This window comes from Athene noctua, chromosome 3 (assembly GCF_965140245.1).
Source record: "Athene noctua chromosome 3, bAthNoc1.hap1.1, whole genome shotgun sequence".
Lineage (NCBI taxonomy): Eukaryota > Metazoa > Chordata > Aves > Strigiformes > Strigidae > Athene > Athene noctua.
The window spans coordinates 55,151,869-55,173,787 of record NC_134039.1 but is presented as its reverse complement, the minus strand read 5'-3'; positions in this window follow the sequence as shown (position 1 = coordinate 55,173,787).

The window sequence follows — 21,919 nt, the reverse complement described above, 5'->3', positions numbered from 1 at the left end:
AAGTGTCTTCTTTATTCATATGGCTGTCTTCTTTTGTGTGGAATATAGCCCATTATCATTTATATGGCTATTTTATGTAGCTACGCAGTTAGATGGAAGTGTAAGTATCCCCCTTCTTGTCCAGACCGCCTTGTTTAATCCCTAGTTTAAAGTATTTTTGAATGCTAATTAGGTTTTCACTGCCCCTGTCTTTAGTGTCTGCTTGAACGCAGCTCCCATCCAGTAACCACCTTGAAGTTACCATAGATCTTGCTAATTATCTATTTCCCCATAATTCCAGTGGATAAGACCCTGTGCAATCTGTGACAAACAGGGCCTAAATTATGCAGTAAGTGCCCCTGGATTCCCTGACTCTAATGCAGCAAACTGGAAATACTGCAGCTTCAGGTAAATTTTAAGAATTGAGATAATTATTGCATTCAATATAAAATGAATATTCCATGAAAGAAATTCCTTGCATTACTTGTCACAGTAAATTAAACTTGTTTTACCCTCCACCTGCATTTCTCCTCTGCTTCTAAAATGTACATGAAATGAAAAACTGAAGGGCAAAACTTTACCAGGAACAACTGGCTACAAGATAATTTGAGATTTGGGGCACTGAGGAAGCCTTGGGAAATTATTTGAGACTCAGGATTCAGATCTCAGCTTGAATGTATCTGCTTAAAAGACAAGCTTTTAAAAAGCCTAGCTAGTTGGCAAGTAAAATGGCATGAGAGAAGTGCAATTTCAGTCTGTCTGCGCATGAGAAAACAGTACTGAGCTGCTCACAGCTGTGCTAAATAATATTTGGCAAAATATTGCTATCCGGAAAGCAACGGTTTTATGGCTAAGTCCACACAAGGACCTTAAATGTTGCACTGCCTAAATTTTAGGATGGAAGTGTGTATCTCAAGTAGTCAAGAGGAAAAGCTGAAGAAGGGGTATGTCTTAAAGCTGACCCTTCCTACAGCAGCACAAGGACACAGACAAGCCAAGACACCTCCTGACTCCCTGGGCCAGTCAATGTCTTATCCTGGAGACTTTGGTTCCCACATCATCTGCTAAAGTCACTGCTCCTGTCACCAGACTGGCAGCAGCTCCAGGACAGGAGGGAGGAAGAAATATTGTGCCTTGCATGTCGTAGCAGCACTTGGTGGCTGAAGGACACGTGCTCCCAACTCTCATCATGAAACTCGGAGCTCCTCTGTTTTCAAACCACTTCATCAAATAGTTCTGTAGCTCAAACTGGCAGCCCAACACCCTTGTTGCCAGATGATGTGAAATGCCTCTCAAGCTTCAGCTCTTCTCTTCCCACCATAAATACTCAATTCATTTAGGTGAGGGCTAAGGATGGGCACATGCACAGCCCACCAACCCCTGCAACACAGAAGTCTGCATACTCTTACCACTAAAATATTTCTGGAGCCACGTGAGAGCTTGTAAACAGAAACAGCAGTGCCCAGGGAACGTCTGCTACAGAGCTCTTAATCCAAGGCAATGCTGCTTCACTTTTTCCTTGTTTTGGGGAGTCCCATCTATGTGGTGAGTTCATGATCCCACTGTGGCAGACAGCAGGCTTGAGACATGCTGTCTTCTACATGTACTTATTTTGTGGATCCAGATGGGCAAAGGGACAGGAGATGAGTCCCTTGTTGTTGAGTCCCCTCCAGGCAGTTTGCTGCCTTACTGAAGAAAATTTCCACTAGTTGACAGATCACCTGAGATTTTTGAGGACTGAAACTTTAAAAGTCTTCAGGACATCCCTTTGTGGGTCCATCTCTTAGATCTTGAGTGAAATCCTAACCTGTGCCTGTACAGAGCCTGTAGAGAGTAGTTGCTAGCAATATCTGAATCCAGTTTTAACTGGGGGAGAGGGAGCACATAAATTTGTTTCTTGAATGAAAACAAATTCTGCTGCTGGAGTGTGATTCTGAAGTGCAGATCACTAGGGGAACAGATGTTTTAATAACTGATTTATTATGTGACATCTAGGTTATTCTGGTGCAGATGGTAAAAGGTTTTGATATGAGAGCTGCAGTTTTGATATTGCCTCTGTGATTCACTGGTGTCTGCAGGGTGAGCTGTTCCTGACTGCTTCTCCTATTTGGCCTTCATGTCAGGGGCACTGGGAGGGACTGGGATGTGCAGGAGAGACTTCATTACTTTTCTGTACCACAAGAAAAATCTAGAGCAATGATAAGGCTCTAGATTGAAAATGGAAGTTTTATAGACATGTCACTACAACTATCTGTCAGGCATCCCTCAAATGATATGTCAGACATATTCAGCCGTAGGTAAGAAGAGCATTTCACAACTTCCAGACCTGAAGATGGCACAGCTCTCTAAACACATGTATGTCTTTGCAATTTAAAGCAGGTTAGACATTTCCGAGTTATTTTTTTTCCCCCTGTGTTGGGAGGATATCAAGGCCACTGAATTTCATAGAATCATAGAAGCATTGAAGGGTTTGGATTGAAAGGGACCTCAAAGATCATTTCGTTCCAACCCCCTTGCCACGGTCAGGGACACCTTCCACTAGACCAGGTTGCTCAAAGCCCCGTCCAACCTGGCCTGAACACTGCCAGGGAGGGGGCAGCCACCACTTCTCTGGGCAACCTGTTCCAGTGTTTCACCACCCTCATATGAAAGAATTTCTTCATAACATCTAATCTAAATCTGCCCTCTTTCAGTATAAAACCATTACCCCTCATCCTATTAGTAGATTCCCTTATAAAGAGGCTCTTGATCTCCATACTGTAGGCCCCTTTTAAGTACTGACTTAAGACTGACTGGCCTGCAGTTCCCCAGGTCTTCCTTTTTTCCCTGTTTAAAAATGGGGGTATTGTTTCCCCTTTTCCAGTCAGAGGGAGCTTCACCAGCTTGCCATGCCTTCTCAAATATCATAAATAGTAGTTTAGCCACTTTATCTGGCAGTTTTCTCTGGACACAAGGACGCATTTCAAGTCCCATGGACTTGTGCACCTTCAGGTTCCTTAGATGTTCTCAGACCTGATCTTCTCCTACAGTGGGCCGTTCTTCATTCTCCTAGGCCCTGCCTTTGCCTTCTGTGACTTGAGCAGTGCAGCTGCATCACTGGCCATTGAAGAGTGAGGCAAAAAATTTCACACAAACTAGTGTGTCACTTTCCCAGCTCCTCATCTGAAAAGACATACCAAGATAGGAGTACACAGGCATTTCCACCTACTGCCTCTCAACAAGTGTTTTTGCAGGCTGCTCTGAAAATGGATCGCAGACCCTCCAAGTCTCCAGCTTTCCAGGAAGGCAGGTGGACTCCCATATTCCTGGGGTGTTGTGTTCCCCAGCAGGCAACAAGAATTCCTGGGAAATGACTGATGTCTCATGATAAGCTACCCCTGGCTGGCTGGCTGTCACCTCCATTTCACAGACAGCCGGCTCCTTGCTAGCCCCCATTCTAACAGCAAGCTGGCTGCTTGGACAGCTGGGCTACATGTCTGTCTGCCTGGCAGACTGCAGAAAAGCATGTTACACTTTGGAGATACTGCAATGTCCCTGCTTGAAAAACATTCCCCCGTTTCGAAAATCAAAGCACTGAAGATTTTTTGTTTCGACTAAGAATCTTAAATATTTGGTGGTTTGTTTTGTTTGTTGTTTTTGTTGGGTTTTTTTTTTTTAATCTTGATTAAATGCCAAATACACCTAACATTTCCATTCTGGTTTTTGGCCTGTCCTCCAGGACCCACTGGGGAAATGTTTAGAGTCCAGCTACATCCATAGCTTAATTACACTCTATTGGCATCACCTACATGAGTAGAAGAAAGAAGTTTTTTGTTTCAGACTGTCTTCTAGCTCTAGCACTCATGTTGTTGGAGCCCTAGCTTTATACAGGAACAGATATATAAATCACCTGGGCTGTGTACCCATGTACTGTCCGTTTTTCCAAAGGGATGCATTATGATCTGGCTGCACTCACTCAGTCGTTGAGGTTTAATACTCCAAATGCCGTTTGTTCTTCTCAGTTCTGCCCTACATTCAACAATTCAATTGAGGATGACTTACTCCTCTGCTTAAATGATATGTAAAATGGAGGACTACAGCTCTCTCCAAGTCAATAAGGAGAGACAGTGGAAGTGTCTGAAGTAACACTCACAGTGAGAAGATTCACTTTTGCCATTTGAGCAGTTCACAGTATTATTGGCTTGTTCCTTTGTACTAAATCTTTTCCTATTTTTTTCTGCTATAGAAATGTAATTTGCATCATGTCTTTTTCCCAGGAGGGAGATGCTAGAAACACCTTAGGAGCTGATTAAGATTTTTCTCACTGACTTCACATTTGTCTTGTAATGATTTGTGAGTAGCCTGACTTGTTTGAAACGCTGATGTTAGAAGTTTGGTTTAATTGACTAAGCCCTGGATCTTCTGTAAACTTCACAAATTCTTTCCTAATTTCTTTCATTACAATGGCCTGTGCAAGAAGTGGCTCAACAATCATCATTAAAATGTCGTTTATGTTCTGCATGACTTTATTCTCCAAACCTCCTATATTTTATACCTGCAACATGGAATTTTTGTAATAGTTTCTGCAGAATTGACAGGACCACTGCAAAAAGGAGGTATATGCTCAAGATACAAATTGCTGTGGTTAACTTTGACTCCAGCCAAAGGCGTTATGATGGAACTGTACCTATTGATCTAATACTTGTGATGTTTTCCCATTATCCATGCAATACAGGACTCCTCTCTAAATCACTTAATTCAGCTCCTTTTAAAACTTCTTTTGCATCATAGGACAATGGCGTATCTTTCATGTGCTTACACCTCTTCATATATTATCTGCTAATTAATGTCCTTGAAAACAGTTTCTCTGGTCTCTGCTAACTGACCACACAGCAGAGTCCAAACTATTAGACAGCACCTTGGTGAACATCTCAACATCAATATAGAACAAGTAGACAAGCCTGAGAGGCAAAATCAAATTTGTCTTTGTTAGGTTTCAAATCAATTAAAGATGGGCTTCTATTGATTTTGAAATTTGCTGGGATTCCAGGAAACCAACTTAATAGGGTTGTGAGCCAAACCCTTACTCTATTTAATGCCTCAGTAAAGCTTTTCTTCCTGCTCTTTTTAGTTTTCTACCATTTCCTCACATATTCCTTGATATTTATTTTTGTTAAGCTTTCCTAGCAGTTTTTCACCCAGTATCAAAACTATTGTGATGTCAGCTGTTAACCTTAGTGTGTAGTCTGTGCTTTTAAAACTACTTTATCCATCCTATCAGTTTTGCTTAAACAGCAATAACCATTTGCAAATAAAACACACTTTGTGATTATGCCTCTGAAGTATACCCTGTTTAACACACCACAAAATACCCCTCTAATGTATGAAATGGTAATTCCTTCTGTTTTGCTGAAGAGAAATGGTGGTGATGGAACTGTTAGGATCAAGGAAGGATTATAAACTCCTAAAATATAAGTTCCTCCTAGATTCAAACCAATGCAAAGCTGCAATTCTAATAGTATCTGTATAAGTACTCCTTGGATTAACTAAACTCTTTTTTCTTATTTACAGTAGTGTCTAGCTTCTCCCTTCTTTACAGGACTAACTAGGTGGCGTGTAAGTCAGGTGTTCTACTGCCAGCCCCTGAGAGGCATGATTTGGTAGATATTCTCAGACCATCCCTAACACATACCAACAGAGTTACCTGTTTCACAAAATAAAGAGATGTTCCAAATTTTCTTTTATTTCAGCAACTGCAATAGGAACTCCTTTTGTGTGTTGACCTAATAGCTGTCACATTCTCACAGGACACCTGCCTAATTTGTCCTGCCTAAGGGGATTCAGATCTTCAAACAACAGGATTTACTGGGCTAGAGAAAAGGAGAAAGAAAGAACACACCTGTATCCTAAAAGTACCTTCACTTCTTCAGGAGTGAAGGGGCCACAATTTTAGTCACTGCTTCTGGGACCATGACTTTTCAATAGAAAATCAAAAAGCTGTGCTGGAAACAGTGCTTCTGAGTTGGAAAAGTGGAGTAGAAATGCCTCAGTTCTCCTCATTTTGTGGGCAGGTATGGTTGGACATGATCAGCTCCTCTTCCTTTACTCTCAGCTATCATACATTTGCAGGAAGAAATGATCCATGCTTGGTGCTATAAAAAAATACGTGAATATCTGTCGTGAAGAGCTGGCTACAGGTTCCCAGGTAGAACAGAGGTAGGGAACACATGTTTCAGTATGGCAGCATTAACACTGAACTCCCTTTCCTTCAGCAAAAATCTTCAAGCTCAGTGTCTTGGCTCTTTGGACTTGCCATTTTGCGGCACCTAAGTCTCCATGTGCTAAATGGTAGGCTTATTTAGGGTTCCCCCTTCATTTCTGGGCATCCTTTCTCTCTGATCAGTGCTTTCCCTCTTATTCTGCTGCACTACATGCTCATTTCTCAGGGAAACTAATATATATGGAATATATCAGTTTTCACAGTTTAATGATTTCAAATAAATGCTCATTTTCTTTTTACTGGTACAATATGGTACAAAGCATAGTGCAAAAGCATGGGTGCTAGAGTGAAAGCATGGCTGGCTGCAATGTGTATGAGGTGCCCCACCTACATATACCCAGGAAATTCTCTCTCCTTCTCTCAAGAGTTCCTTTTGTGGGAATTTAACACTTTTTTAAAGAGTTCCTCCCTTATGTCAGTCTGGTCTGGGTTTTCTTTCAATCCTGTGTTATTTCTTCTCTCTCAGTTCTTGAAATTATCTAATTTTTAGGTCCTTGCTTTCAAGCTCTTGAAGTCTCTTATCTGTATCAGTAACTGTATCTGAATGCTTGTTTAAGCCTGCCTCAACTTCAGTCACTCTACCTTTTATTGTAATTCCCTGAAAGAGGCTTGCATCAAAGCTTCCATTGATGTTAGCTCAGACAGTAATTCTCTAATGTCTGCCAATCTTCCTCTGTTGTACTTTGTTTGTAGCACAACGTTATGCCTCCGGGACCTCCTGGTGTCCCAGTGCTTCTCTCTGAATGCTTGCAAAGGCATTGGTAATACAGAAGTGCACCTCCATTTTAGGTGGGGCTTTGGGATATTTTGCATTCTCTAAAAATCATTGGAAATAGCATACTAATGACTGTCAGATAACTGCTGCCACCTTCAAGACATGTCCATTGCTCTGAACAGCCTCTCCTATATATTTTTGCTTCTAGATTTCTGAGTTCTGCCTCTCTGGTCCAATTTGGGACACATCACTGATGGCTGCAGCCTCATGACACTTCAACATGCAGATAATGCAGAATTATGGAGGAAGATGTATCATCAGTTCCAACTGCAGTTGTCATGTAAAGGTGGTCAGACAGCCGCAGGTCTACAGGCTCAAGCTTCTCCTTTGTTAAGAAGCAAATACCCATGATTAAGCTTATTTCTCAAATATGCCTTTCCTGACATATGAATATGGAAAAATGCCTAGCCCTGCATTCTTCATTTCTTTGAAGATGGTCTGCGCCTTCATCCTTCCTTCTAGTTCTCATGCTTCTAATAGAAGAGGAGAAGAGTAGAGTAGAAGAAATGCCTTCTTTTTCCTTCCCTGAGCTTTCTTCATTGTCTTCTAACTACCAGTGCAAAAGCTATTTGTTAGCAGTTGTACTCAGTCTGAAATTGTTCTCTCCTCAGCTTCTTTTACAGTTAGCACCTGCCCAGATTGCAAAAGCAAATGCTCAGTCCAGTGATGAGGCTGCCTGATGTGCTTTCCCTGGCTAAAGTGAAAAAGTATATATGTAGTTATCTGATGTTGCAGTGATCTGGAAAACATGATGTAAAATGCGTAATTAGGAGATTCTGCGAGACAGAGGAATCCTAAATCACATCTTCTTCTGGATTTTGCATGTCTCTGTGTGAACTACACAGAACTCCCAGAACACTCATCTGGAGATAGATATCCACGGTCTCCAAGGGCCCACCACAGAGTCTGCTGATAAAAAGGTGGCAAAAAACATCACAGTTGTCATCTGCTATGAATTTGCTCTTTGGTGAACATTATCCCTTGCACTGAAGCAACTCTGAAACCAAGGGAAAAAGCCCAGGACCGTTCCCATGTAGGGCAAAGAAGCCTGTAACATGAGGAGCACCCACCACTGTGCTTTGAGTTAGAGCCCAAGCTCACACGCAAGTCTCGGCTCATGTTGCTTTTTGGATGGTTTGGTAGCTCAGCTGTGCACTTCAGAAACACAGAAAAGCAGACTACAGTAGCAGCCTGTTTTGACCTGGTGGAAATACCATGTGTTTCATACCAGCCCTGATGTTTATCACTGAAAAGGCCCTTCCTTTCCCTTGAGGCTCAGTTTATAACAGTGCTGCAATTAATCCTACAGCTCCCATACTCCCTGTCATGAAAACTGTAGAAACAGACGAAAAAAGAGAATTCTGCACAGGTGATATTATTCCCCTCTAAATTAAAACATGGAAACCTCTGTCACTTCCTCTGGAGATGAAGAAATCAATCAACAATCCTTGTCATCTAAGAACAGAAATGTATGAAAGTGTTTCCTCTGCTTTAATCTACAGGGATATCTGTACATTCTGCTCTTGCTTTTTTTGTTCAGTTCTCTCCTTGCCCAAGATCTCATAACACTGATTTAGGTGCTAATACACTGCAGTGAGTTCCCATCCCCAGGCAGCTTCATCATCTCCAAGCTGTGCAGGCTTAAACTCTTAACCTGTCATAATACCATGATTAAGACTCATCATACATTTAAACAGTTTGAAAGTCCATCTCTTCTTCACCACCAGATACTCTCTTGCTCAGTGAAAGGCAAAATCAATTGCCCCCCACATGAAACAGAGGGAAGCCAAGTGGGCAGTTTCCATGACATTTTACAGCATTATAGCCCAGCTCCCTGGTCATGTTTATTCTATACTTCTAGTTCTGCTGTTCACAGCCTTGCTGGTCTTTGTGGATGAAATGGAATAATTTCCTTTTTCTCCTTCACACTGCTGATAATTTGAAGTGACTTTAAATGACCATAAACTTACATTGTAGTATTACACAGATCTTTATGGCTTTTAGACCACAGTGCAGCACTTTGCATTACTTGTGTTAAAATCTGTAAATCATAGGTCTTCCCAATACATTATTTATTATATGGGTATTCATAAAATAACCCCATTTCTAGCAGTAATCATCAGGATTGCGTAAATACATAGTGTCTAATTTAAGAAGGAAAATGATGGTGCGTTATGAGACCCTGAAAGCTCACTAGGAATGTTATGGGTAGTATAGGACCTGCTTGCAGAAAGGATTCCTTGCTTTGTGCTGTGCAGTTTCAGAGGGTGTATGCATGTGTGTGTTAGTTATCTCCTACTTCCCTGTACAGTAGAATAAAAGCAGTTGAACAGTAGTAAGCCTGGATGCTCACTGCCAGACAAAAGCTTAAATCAAAACAAAAGAGGAGAGCCATGGTTCTGCACTAAGCACAGACGGTAGATATGCTAAACCAGAATATTTACAGGAGCCAAACAAAAATAACTGCATATGTAAAAAGCCTCTCCTTTTTTGCAGTTCGTATCAATCCGATTTCTATCTTGTCTTCAATGATCAGGAAGAAAAGAGCTCCTATTGTTTAGTGACATTTCCGAATATTTATAGTTCTCTAGGAGTAACCTTTGTTTGGTAGATAGTGGAGTTTGCACAGCATGCTGAGTATGTCATTAAACATTTGCCTGAAGATCTGAGTGTTAGCATCAATGACAGAGTTTCCTAAACATGTCACATTTTCTTTGGCTGTCATGAAAAATTATAGCTACTGTGACTCACACTTTAATAGCAGCTATTTGTGATATTTTAACCTAATGCACAGCCCCAGAGGAAAAACAACAGACACAATAAAGCATCTGCCAGTGACTTGCTTGAACGAAGGGACTCCGAGCATTATTAGGATGCCAAATTAAAGAGAAAAGGCTCTTGTGTCAAATGCCAAAGGGTCTTGGTGTTTGTTAACTTCACTGTAATTTATGTCTTATCTCTGAAAGCATATAAGGAGAAAGAAAAGATGTATTCCTTTCCTCTCTTTTGTCTCTTTCTCTGTGTTTAGCTGCATAGTTCTTGTGACAGGAAGGGTTAAATACTTTTAAAAAACCCCATGATGATTCATTATGCTTTTCATTTTTAACAAAAGGCTTAATAGGAAAGATTACCTTCAAGTTCATCTAGTAATGTTACTTTTTTTCAATGCAAATTTTAAAAAGTAACATAAAAATTGAATGATATGGGTATTTCGGATGCCATATGGAAAAAAGACATACATGCTACATTTCTCCATCTTTTCTTTTAAACATCTTGCTTTTTTTCTGTAAGAGAAAGCCAAAAAAAGAATGAATATTCCAGGTGTCCGTAAGAGGAAAACTGTTCTTTTCCTGTTTGTCTGGATTCTTTACTTGTTTTTGCCAAAACTTCCTGTGCCATGATTACATACATCAGGAAGCTTATTCATGCCCTGATTTGTCCATCTGTAAATGAGAATAGAAACACTTGCCTCCTTTCTGGTTAAATTCAGCCTTGTTTGGAAGCGTTTTAAGAACTTAAAGAGAAGACTAAATAGTTGCAAAAATTATATTTTTTGAATTTATATAAATTCAGAGATTTTTCCTGTATGATTAAGATGACAATGCCAAAAGCTGATCTCAAAAGGAAACACAAATAACTGTCACTGATAGCAGCCAGTTAACAGATTTCCCTCTGATGGAGCTCTTGAAGTCTGTTTTAAAAACACAGATGAACACATCAGTCTGGAGCAATATCATCATCCACATAGACCTCTTCGCCTTGAAGGAGAGGAACCACTGTAGAATTTATAACAAAGGACCAAACTCTGCAGTCCCCTGTGTGGCTTCACTGTCTATAATTTTCTTCAAAGTATTTGTTTCCCCACAGGAAAAAAAAAAAAAAATCCATGAAATGTGATGCTGGTTTTGCTTGTCCTTGGTAGACATTCAGTAAATCAGGCCACATTACAGCAGCTATGTTCACATTTCAACATAAAACAGTGGTATCACCTAAGCAGCTTTGTGAAATATGTTCTCAATAAACAGGACTGAAAAGTCAAGTCACTATCTAAATTTAAGAACAAAACAATCTTAAGGAAACAGATTCTATTTTCAGACCTTATTGTATGATATATTGTATCAGTTAGGGTGACACCTGAAAATGTATAAGATTTTACTGGAAATTTGTTGATTGCACTCTTTAAGCAAGGCACCCAAGCAAGATTTGCAGGAACGGGAAAGTCTAGCTGAGATAATCTTCCTATTCATAGACTGAATTTTCTATTTTCACTGACTGCATTCACCCCCCTGAAACAAATCTCATGTTTCTATCAGACATACTAGCACAAGTACGTCCATCACTATGGGCCTTATTGCTCTCAGAAACACCAACCTGCATTCCTGCCTGGTAATGATATATCTGGATGAGCCCTATCATACACTACTTTTCATAAGAGGATTATGAGGTTTTTTATTATAGTTTGATACAAAGAACATGTGTGAATATTGCAGTTCTCTCCTCAAAATTTAAATGGTATTTTTTACTAGAACTGAAGGATTGCAGCTGTCACACATTGTTATAAGATCATTCAGAGACAGAACTAAGACTTGGGATCCTACTAAGATTATCCTTTCAAAATGAGATTTCAAAAAAAGGAAAGAGTACAATCTCAGTGGCAGGTCTCTTCAAAACAGGTGTTTCAACACTTTGTAAAATGATGAAGAACAGCAATTTGGCACCTAAGTCTAATGGACACAAAAATAAACATACAGCCAAGAAAAGCAGAAGCTGTCCTTGTGTAGGACCCCACTTTTTGTGTCAGTCCCGTGACAAGTCATGTTAGCAGTTACATCAGCAATGCCAATCTCTCACTGGTTATGTCTTGTGCTAGGATGACATCCATGTGAAGGACTACAAACATTCTTCAGAAGACACTATCAGGATGGCCTTGCATCACATAGTTGTACAGACTCACTGGGATTCAGATGGTTTAGAAACAAAGTTTAGCTGGCTCTAGTCCATAGCCCCATATCAAAATATAAATTAAATGTGAGTTGTTATTGATCCAAAACTTTCAGTGATTTGGACATTGCTCTGTGTAAAATGAAAAGAGGTACCACAACACTCAGATCATTCTATAAACTGCTTTTACTTTTATAACACATTCAAATGTTGTGTGAACGTATGTATGGAGGTAAGCTGAGTTGCTAGTGAATGACAAAGGGGGATAAGGAGGGAGGGAGATTACAGAAGGAAAAGCAATCTACAACAAGGTGGGAGAAAGCATAAACCATCCTGATTTATACTTTTTCTCCACCCCTTCTGTTGATTGCTTTTCCTTCTAGAGACACATCTTTTCTTCTGCAAGGTATGATGGGAACTGATTTACACTGCCTTTCCAACAGATAGTTAACCCACCCTCCTATTCAAGAAAAAAACATTAAACAATTAATAAACTTCACCTCGTTCAACTAGCTCTATTTGTCTTCACCAGCTGTTTGTTATTTCAAGTCAATAGGCTATGCTGATAACATATAAAACACCACTAAATTTATTTCTATGACTACCACTAATAAGTATGCCATCTTGGCTTAAGTAAACCACACAGCACTATGTACTTGAAAAATGTCAGACGTAAATGAGCCTTGGATTGTTCGGTGTTTAGCAGTATAGTACAGGACTGCATATTGGTTGTGCAATGGGTAGAGCTGTATAACACATAAAGCTCAACTTTTTCCCTAACAACTCCAGTTATATAAATTGCTATACTTTTTTTCAGAAGGTGCGTAAGGGATGGAGGAGTCAAGAAGAGAGAAAAGAGTCTCACAAAGTCGCCCCAGCCTTGCCCCCACATGGTATTAGGGCAAGTGTGTGAAGGGAGCTACATGGGTAAAACCACATCCTTGCAGGCAACAGCGCTGAGTCCCCCCCTGAAAGCGCTGAAGCCAGCCCTGTGATCCACAGTGCAGCCAGGTAGGCAGAGGAAGCACCCAGGTGACCATGGCCTGGGTCTAGAACGTGCCAAACCCTGTAGGAGCTCTTTTTTGCACGCATGAGATTCACTTGCACATTTGAAACACCATTTTTCTTTGTAACAGACAGTTTACATAACGCTGCATATAAACACTTCAAAGATATAAGGAGTGGTGACTACTTGTGACATATGTGAGAAGGAAATTTCCAAACTTAAAGACAAAACATTTCATTTGTCGGCAAATAATTCCACAAGTATCACATCTGGGAAATGTGCAAAGTAGGACACAAAGCATTCCTATATTTTTAACCAGAATTTCTGAGAAATTCTTCAGTTGTATAGAAACTTTTAAATATAGCATCAACTTTTGAGAAGCCCAGATGTTATGAAATGCAAACCACAGTGAGTCACTGTTTCCAGTAGGGAATTCCAATCAGGCTTAGTTTCTACCAAAAAAAGGTATGCCTTAGGGGTGATCCTTGTACTAATGAGGCCAGCAGGGTTCTCATTTCCCTTCATATCATCTTTCCTGTGTAAGCAACCATCACCCATTCTCCACCAGCCCCTCTGAGGTTTCCGATCTGACAGTAGAGGTGAAACATAGGACAGCAACCTGCAGCTCCTGTTTTAAGGGCAATGGAAACTGCAGTTTCCCATTTGCAGTGATGTGGCTGCCAGCCTGAGGTTCCTTTTCATAGGAACCTGCCACCCTATGCTCTGGGCAGCGACACAGTGGCTTTCCTCACTCTTTGCTGTCTGCTTCCAGACTGATGGCTGCCTTCTGCTTGCTGAGCACTTGCAAACCATCTGCACTGGACCTTGCCACTTGTCAATCTGCTGAGGCCTCATGTTTATATGAGAGCCTCTGCCTGCTGTTGTTGTTGGAAGACAGGATCTGGATGGCTCTTGTTTCAGCCCCAGTAAATACAGCAGCATTTTTCCACACCACCTCCTGTGTCCTGTTGGCCTTTTAATGTGAGGTCCTTTTGGGGAGTAACTCTTTGTTACAGACATTTAATAGAGCACCCAGTTGACAGAGCTTCACTGTCTGCTAGGGGCCTCCAGGAATACTAAGAGCTTAAGAGCAAGAATAGGATTTCGTGTCTGATGCTCATGTGGAAGCAAAGACAGCTTTTCAAAGGTCTCTCTCTACAGCCTGCATCAAAGTGACCTGTCAGGGTTTCATCTCAACTTGACATTTTGGCAGAGCAGTTTGGTAAGAACTGAGAAGGCTGGATGTTGTCAGAACTTGACTTTAAAAGATTTTCAACAGTTCTGTTTTTTATTCCCTTCTGGCAAGGAAAAAAAAAAAAAAAAAAAAAAATTTACACATTGGAACCTCATGAAGCAGAAAATCCAGCTTTTACACTGCATTTCCTCTTGGCAACAAAGGGCACAAGAACGTCCATATCATGGCCTCAACACCACTCACATTTAGAAAAGTGGCTACTTTCTGTCCCTGCAAGAATGTTGTGTCAGGCTGTCTTTATCTGGATGCAATATTAAAAAATATTCAGTTCTGAGCCTGCCTAGAACTCCTACCCCCACCTTCTGGCACAGACAGCATATTTTTAATACAAAATATACCCCTCATCTTTGCCCTTAGGTAAGTGATACAGTATGAAGTAAACAGGTAATATAACATTTCTTTTGTATTCTATATTATAGCATAAGTTATCAGAAACAATACTCTGGCACAATAGTACTGACACCCTTCAAATGTTTTTTTGCTGGTTCACCCACCATATTTTCCTTCCACAGAAGAAAAATACTACAAAGCCACTTAGGACAGAATGAGTTCTGGATGTAGTTAATCATTTGTGCAAGTGCAAGGTGTGGGATGGGAGATAGGATTCACAGACACAAACAGCAGCAAGACACCGAGAGAATGTGTATTCCGAATGCCATTAATTTGCATTGAGTACATGGGGCTAGAAGAAGTGGTCTAGTTAATTAAAGCATCTCACTGAAATGGATTCAAAAGAGGTTTAGTTTAGCATTAAAAGCAGCTTTAGCCTACATTCCACATGGGTTACACTGAGATAATTTATTCTGTATCTGAAGAAGTTCAGATATAGATTATGTGTTACTGCTGGTTTTATAGAGCAGAGTTACTTGTGTAAATGTTCCTCAATATCTGTATGTTCCTCTCATTTCACTGATTTAAAAATGTTGGTACATACCAAAAATTAAAGGATGGGATTCATGAAAGGCTGATTGTTGCAACAGACAATGTGAAGTGACTCACTGGAAGTCTGCGGTAGCTTTTCACCTCGAGATATCTGTAACAAAAACCACTGGAGTTTGATAACATCTATTTATTCCTTTGTATTCACCTGGTAAATTACAATGCAAGCCAGAAGGGTTAGATCAGATTTAAAATATTTGGAGTGATGTATGTCTATGTTGATGAACACTGATGAGCCAGGTAGAGGAAGTCAGACTAAAATAACATCTATTTTATGAGCACCTGTCTCTATTCACTTTTGTTATCTTCATCAGATTTCCCATACAATAAAATGGGTGTTATTTGCGTAGATAATACATAAGAAGTCCACTATGTACACAGATGGTGGCCCTTCATCTCAAATTAGAATTATCATCTTTTGGTAACCCAAAATTTGTTTAAATGAAAGCAATAAAGCCCACAGGAACAATTGTATTGTTGTATGATTACCCTATTTTCTTAGACAATGAAAGATTATCTTTAATTTAAATATTTTTTTAATTTTAATTTCATCTGAGGTTTTACCATCTGTGTGTGCACTGAACTCCTCCCTGTACTCTCAGCAAAGCTCTTAGTCTCTCAGCATGTTATCTTGAAATAAGACAGGCTGGAGACATGTTCAGTAGAATCAACAAAAACTGACTTAAAAGGAAATTTTAATAACTGAAAGTTAAAGAGCTATTCGATGTGAAGTTGTATACACTCAAGTTTTGTATTTTCTAGAATATTCCACTAAAGAAGAACAAATACCAGAAATGCACTAGAATAATTTGTCAATAATTCCATGAGTTGCTACAGTTTTTAAAGAAGAATATGGCTTACTGAAAGCATTATTGAGTACCTAAAAGCTTGAGGTCACAGTCAGATTTATGGTCAAGGGAATGATCATCTTTACAGTGCCCAGAACTATTGTGCTACTGTGACCTGGGAGCATTTGGGGAAATAGGATTAATCGTGTAAGGGTTTGTAGGACTGGCTCCTGAGAAAACATAGTCATAGAAGAACTGAAGATATCCAAACCACACAATGCAAACACAGTTAGTTTTGTGGTCATGGAAATTCAGATTTTGAAAGTGTTTTCTCACTTCTGTTATTTCAGTGTGTGATGCAGTACAGGGTCAAGCCAGAATTAGGCTACTGATGTTAAAAGTGCCTGTTACAGAGGATTTCCATTGTCACAGAATTGTCTAGGTTGGAAAAGACTTTGAAGATCATCTAGTCCAACCATTAACCTAACACTGACAGTTCCCAACTACACCATATCTCTCAGCGCTATGTCAACCCGACTCTTAAACACCTCCAGGGATGGGGACTCCATCACCTCCCTGGGCAGCCCACTCCAACGCCTAACAACCTGTTCTGGAAAGAAATGCTTCCTAATATCCAGTCTAAACCTTCCCTGGTGCAACTTGAGGCCATTCCCTCTTGTCCTGTCACTTGTTACTTCATTAAAGAGACTCATCCCCAGCTCTCTGCAACCTCCTTTCAGGGAGCTGTAGAGGGCGATGAGGTCTCCCCTCAGCCTCCACTTCTCCAGACTAAACACCCCCAGTTCCCTCAGCCGCTCCCCGTAGGACCTGTGCTCCAGAGCCTGCACCAGCTTCGTTGCCCTTCTCTGGACACGCTCGAGTCATTCAATGTCCTTTTTGGAGTGAGGGGCCCAAAACTGAACACAGGAATCGAGGGGCGGCCTCACCAGTGCCGAGTACAGGGGTAAGATCCCTTCCCTGTCCCTCCTGGCCACGCTACTGCTGACACAAGCCAGGATGCCATTGGCCTTCTTGGCCACCTGGGCACACTGCTGGCTCCTGTTCAGCCGGCTGTCAATCAGCACCCCCAGGTCCCTCTCTGACTGGCAGCTCTCCAGCCACTCCTCCCCAAGCCTGTAGCGCTGCTGGGGGTTGTTGTGGCCCAGGGGCAGCCCCCGGCATTTGGCCTTATGGAAACTCACACAGTTGGCCTCAGCCCATGGCTCCAGCCTGTCCAGGTCTCTAATGTCCTATTCCTAAGCATAACAGCTACAAGCACAGGGAACTATGGACATCCAGCAACTTATAGGAAATCAAAGTCTGAGACTTTTTAGTAAGTATATCAAATTTTTATCACACCCTCCACAGTTTGTAGTCATCGTGCCACCTACCATTTCAGCTTACTTCATTTTCACCAGTTGTATTCCTACAACATACGCTTCATAATCAACATGATGTGTAAATTACAAACTAGCACAATCATGGTATCAACATGTCAAGCAAGGTTCCTAAACAGCTCATGACAAACCAATGCATGAAAATGGGATATTGTGAAAGAAATCGTCATTCGGATCAAAGAGATCGAAAAGAGGTGATCTATAAAAAATTATTTTAAATACATATTTTAAATTTCCATCTCCCACTCTCTCCCAAAAACATGCATTGCTTTTAATACACAGTTTCAATATGTAATTCCAATGTGCATAAATTCCTAATAAGAAACCATATACTAGTAGAAGACAAGTAAATTCTGATGGAAGTTAGCAGACAGGCGACAAAATGCAAAGCAACCAGAAAATAAACAGCTATTTTGTCTCTCTATGATGTTTCTTTCACATGTAATAACTGGTTTTAATATCCTGAAACAGGCAGTAAAATGGACACCTACAAAACTGACTGCAGATAGGTGAAGTGCCATTAATTAAGTAATAATAGCCTCTGAAATCAGTCATTACCAGCAGTTTTTGGTTATGAACCATTAATATTTTAACTAGCAAGTCATTAATAGTGATAATAACCAATTCTAAGGGGATTACTGCTTGAATAAACTATTTTTAAGGATTTTAAACCTTCTGAAAAGCTTGGTCTAGTTTAACTTTAAATTTTGATCCCTTGTAATGCCTCTGCATGAAGAGCTATTTCTATTCACACAGAAATACAAGCATTGCTACAAGTACACAACACAATCTTCCATGGAATTTGTTCACAAGGCGTATGGCAAAAGGTCTCCCCGTCTGTATTATTATATCTGTGATGTTGATTCCCAGTCATGGCTTCTCTCATCTGCCTTCTTTCTTTTCTGATGTCTGCTCTATAGCTTGCCTTGATCAGGGAGAACTGAGATACCTCAGTCATAGCCTCTAATCCCACCTCCTGCATCAAGCTGTGGCTCTCTTTTGATTTAACTAGGTATGTACAATTACTCTCAGATGAGCTGCTGAGAGGCAAAGAGATATAGTTTAGTCCAGGCAACATCATTTTTGTGCCTGTGCACAGACTAAGTCTAATATTTAGACTCTGTCTTTCTATATCTATTAAAATACTGGAATTTATTTTACAGAGATCTCACCACCAAGGTTAAATCATACAACTCAGGAGAAATAAGTTGACACAAAAATGTATATTTCATGAGAATAGTCCCAGGTCTATATCATGTTCATATGAATATAGCTAGAGATAGGAAAGATAGATAAGAAAGATAAGACATAAAGAGCCTCTTACCCCTCTGGAAAGCAGAGATCATTTTCCCTCAGGAGACACAGTATTTCCTAACTTTGATCCTATCAAGCTAGCCAGGAAGGAAATGGTATCTGTTTTATGACACTCCAGAATTCCCACCTCTAAGCCCCTACAGGAAATCTAACTTTTTAAGCAGTCAACCCTTTCCTTGACTCAACAAATATATTAAAAAGGCAACAGACATAATCCTGGCCTCAATGCTTGTAATGTAGTCTAGAGGAACAGGGCCCAACACTATCCAGGAAGCAGAAGCAGGAGTAGGCAGACAGCATCATGGCAAAACATATCAGATTTTCTGATATTTTCACATTTTTATTTCCTTACCCTCATTAAATTATAGTATGTCTTTATAAATGGCCATTTTCCCCAATTTATTTATGGGAGTTAAGTCTTTGTAACAGTCGTCTGTTTCTAGAGACACACCACAATGCCATCTTTCAGATTTGATGATTATTTTGAACTGTCAAGATCAATAAATCCTCTGGTGGTTTTCTGTTGAGGCTTCATCCCACAATATTTTAGTACTAGATGTCTCTTGTGTTTGGCCTGACAATTTCTGAGGGTAGAATTGCTGTCAAACACAACCCAACAGACCATGGGTAGAACTCTGCTGAGGAGTCTGTTGAATAATCTCAGTCACTTCAGCATCTTATAGTGGATAATTCCACACCCAAATGTAAGAATGCATGTGGTCTCTTCCACAAACACTGAATATACAATAAATTGGCATCATCTGTCCCCCAAAGCACTGCTTGTGTGATGATGAGTGCACTTTCCAAGAAAAAAAAAAAACAAAAACCAAAAAAACAAACCCCCCAAAAAAACCCAAAACCCAAAAGCATTAATTAGGTGGTATATTGGGTCTTTTGAAATAGAATTGACATTGAACACAAACAATGCAGATGTCTCTACAGGCCTTTTTCATGCTTCCTCAGAAGCCCAGGTAATAGCAATGTCTGTCAGCAGCAAATCCACAACTTTATTTATTGTGTCCAGATTTTGATGCTTCACTTTTTCTGACCCTTCACTTCTTAAAGATACAACAGTCACCCAGATCTTACAGGGGGTTTGTTGCTAACTTGTCCCCATTTGCTCTTTATTCCCATTGATTATAGTGTGCATCTTTCCGATTCCTTCTCTAGCTGTCTTTTTTTAAGCAAGTTTTTTCCAAATATATTAGCTGCATTTTCATACAGAAACAAATCTGCACATTCATAGATAACAGATGTTGTATGAGAGGTTTATAAATTAACAGATAACGGTCAGTATAACTGTCCAGTAATTAGGATGGGAGAAAACGGTGATTTAAGAGGCTGGTAATATGACAAGGAATCTCACTTCTAGACAGTTAGTTACAATTCTTACAAGTCAATAGTGACCAAAGGACATTACCTCGTCCTTTTGGACAAGCTATTTGGTGGCTTGCACTGAAGTGTTGACAGACAAAGTCAGTGACAGACTGAAACTGTGGGAAAAACACAGAATAATTTCTTTATTCTTTGCTTTACTGCTAGGAAATACCAGAGCTCACCCCATTCCCATGCATCTGATTTTTGGCTTTATAAAAGGAACTACTTTATGGAAAAAAAGCCTTTGTTTTCAGGCCTAGAAATTTAATCACTGAGAAGGAGATATGGGTTCTGGATGAATAAGTAGAAGTCTGTTCTTGGCATTTCCCATAGGACTGGCCAAGGTTTCACCCCATTGATATGCTAGTCCAAGACTGAGAAAGCCATCACCACAAAGAGTGGTAGGTACAGGTGGCAACACAACAAACATAACATCATACAGGATGGGGAAGCCTCATTGCTGAAGTTCATTCCTTCGGGCTATGGTGGAGATGGGAACCTGTAGGGGAAAATGTGTGAGGCTTCAAAAGCAATTGTACTAAACTTAAACCTGTTGCAGTGGGGGGATAGAAACTGGTAAAGGGAGGTCAGGATAACAGTGAAGTTTGTCTTCCCTCCCTTCTCTGTTTTCGCTGGGTAGATGAGGACCTTAGTTGCCATGGCTGCCAAGAACCAGTGATGCAACTCACTAAAATTAACTCTCACTGCTCAGTAAGAGACAGATCTTATAGATCAGGAGAAAATGAAGTAATTCCTTCTATTATTTACACTCTTTCTGACCTCCTCCTCCAGAAATAGTCTCAAAATGGAGGCTGGACTTTAAAGCAGCAGATATTTTCCTGATTTACACCTGAGGTCCACCAGACACACACTTAGTTTTGCTGCCTCCCATGCACATGTCTCTGGAAACAGGATATTACTGACAGATATTTGCAACCCCTTCTGAAGTCAAGCCTCAGGAAGTCTTTTTCACCTCACCATATACATTAAGTTTAGTCAGAAAAAGCATTACACATTTGGTGGGAAAGGATCAGCATTTACCTCAAGAATAAACAGAATGATAACTAGGGATAAATAAGAAATAAGATTTGAAATGCATATGTGATACAGTAGCACCAATGAATCTTGTCCTGTATCAATGTGCTCAAGGCCTTTGCACAGCAACACAACAGCAATGCTAAACATTAACCGTGCCTGCAAGATATGTTGAGATTTGCAGAGAAAAGACACGTCTGTTGATGCAGCATATTCTCATTATGAGTTTCTCTGTTAGACTGCATAGGTGGGGCATTCAGTGCATAGTGGTGAAGTAAACAGAATTTCCAATTTTCTTTTTAGTTCACCTTTACAATGATGCTGTCAATTGGAAATGAAAAAGGAAGGAGGCAATGAAGCAAGAATATTCAACCACAGATGAAAAAGAAAAAAGTAAGGGTAAATGCCAGCTGCAGGTACAGAGGAAAAGAGAACACTTAGAAATATATCAATGAGAAAAAAAAAAAAATAGGGAATAAAGCAAGCAAGAAAAGGATGTTTTAGAAATAACTAGGCACACCTGAGAGACTGGAATAAACTGTTGGGTTTTAATCTATTTTTCACAACAGAATAACAGATAGAAAAGCTGAAGAGCTACACAGGCATAAGACTATGCAGACTTGTTATACTTTCTACCAGTCATGAGTATTTGGTTGATGTAGCAGTCTGCACTACAACTGGAGGGAGACTGTGGGACTGAATATTCTGCAGATGGTACCTAAAAGCCTATCTGCCTGAACATGATTTGAATGTAATTTCTAAGTAAATTGCTTTTATAAAAACTTCACTTACTAAAAAAGGGAAAAGATTACTTACTAAAAACTTGAACTATGTCTACTTTGCAAGAGCTAGCA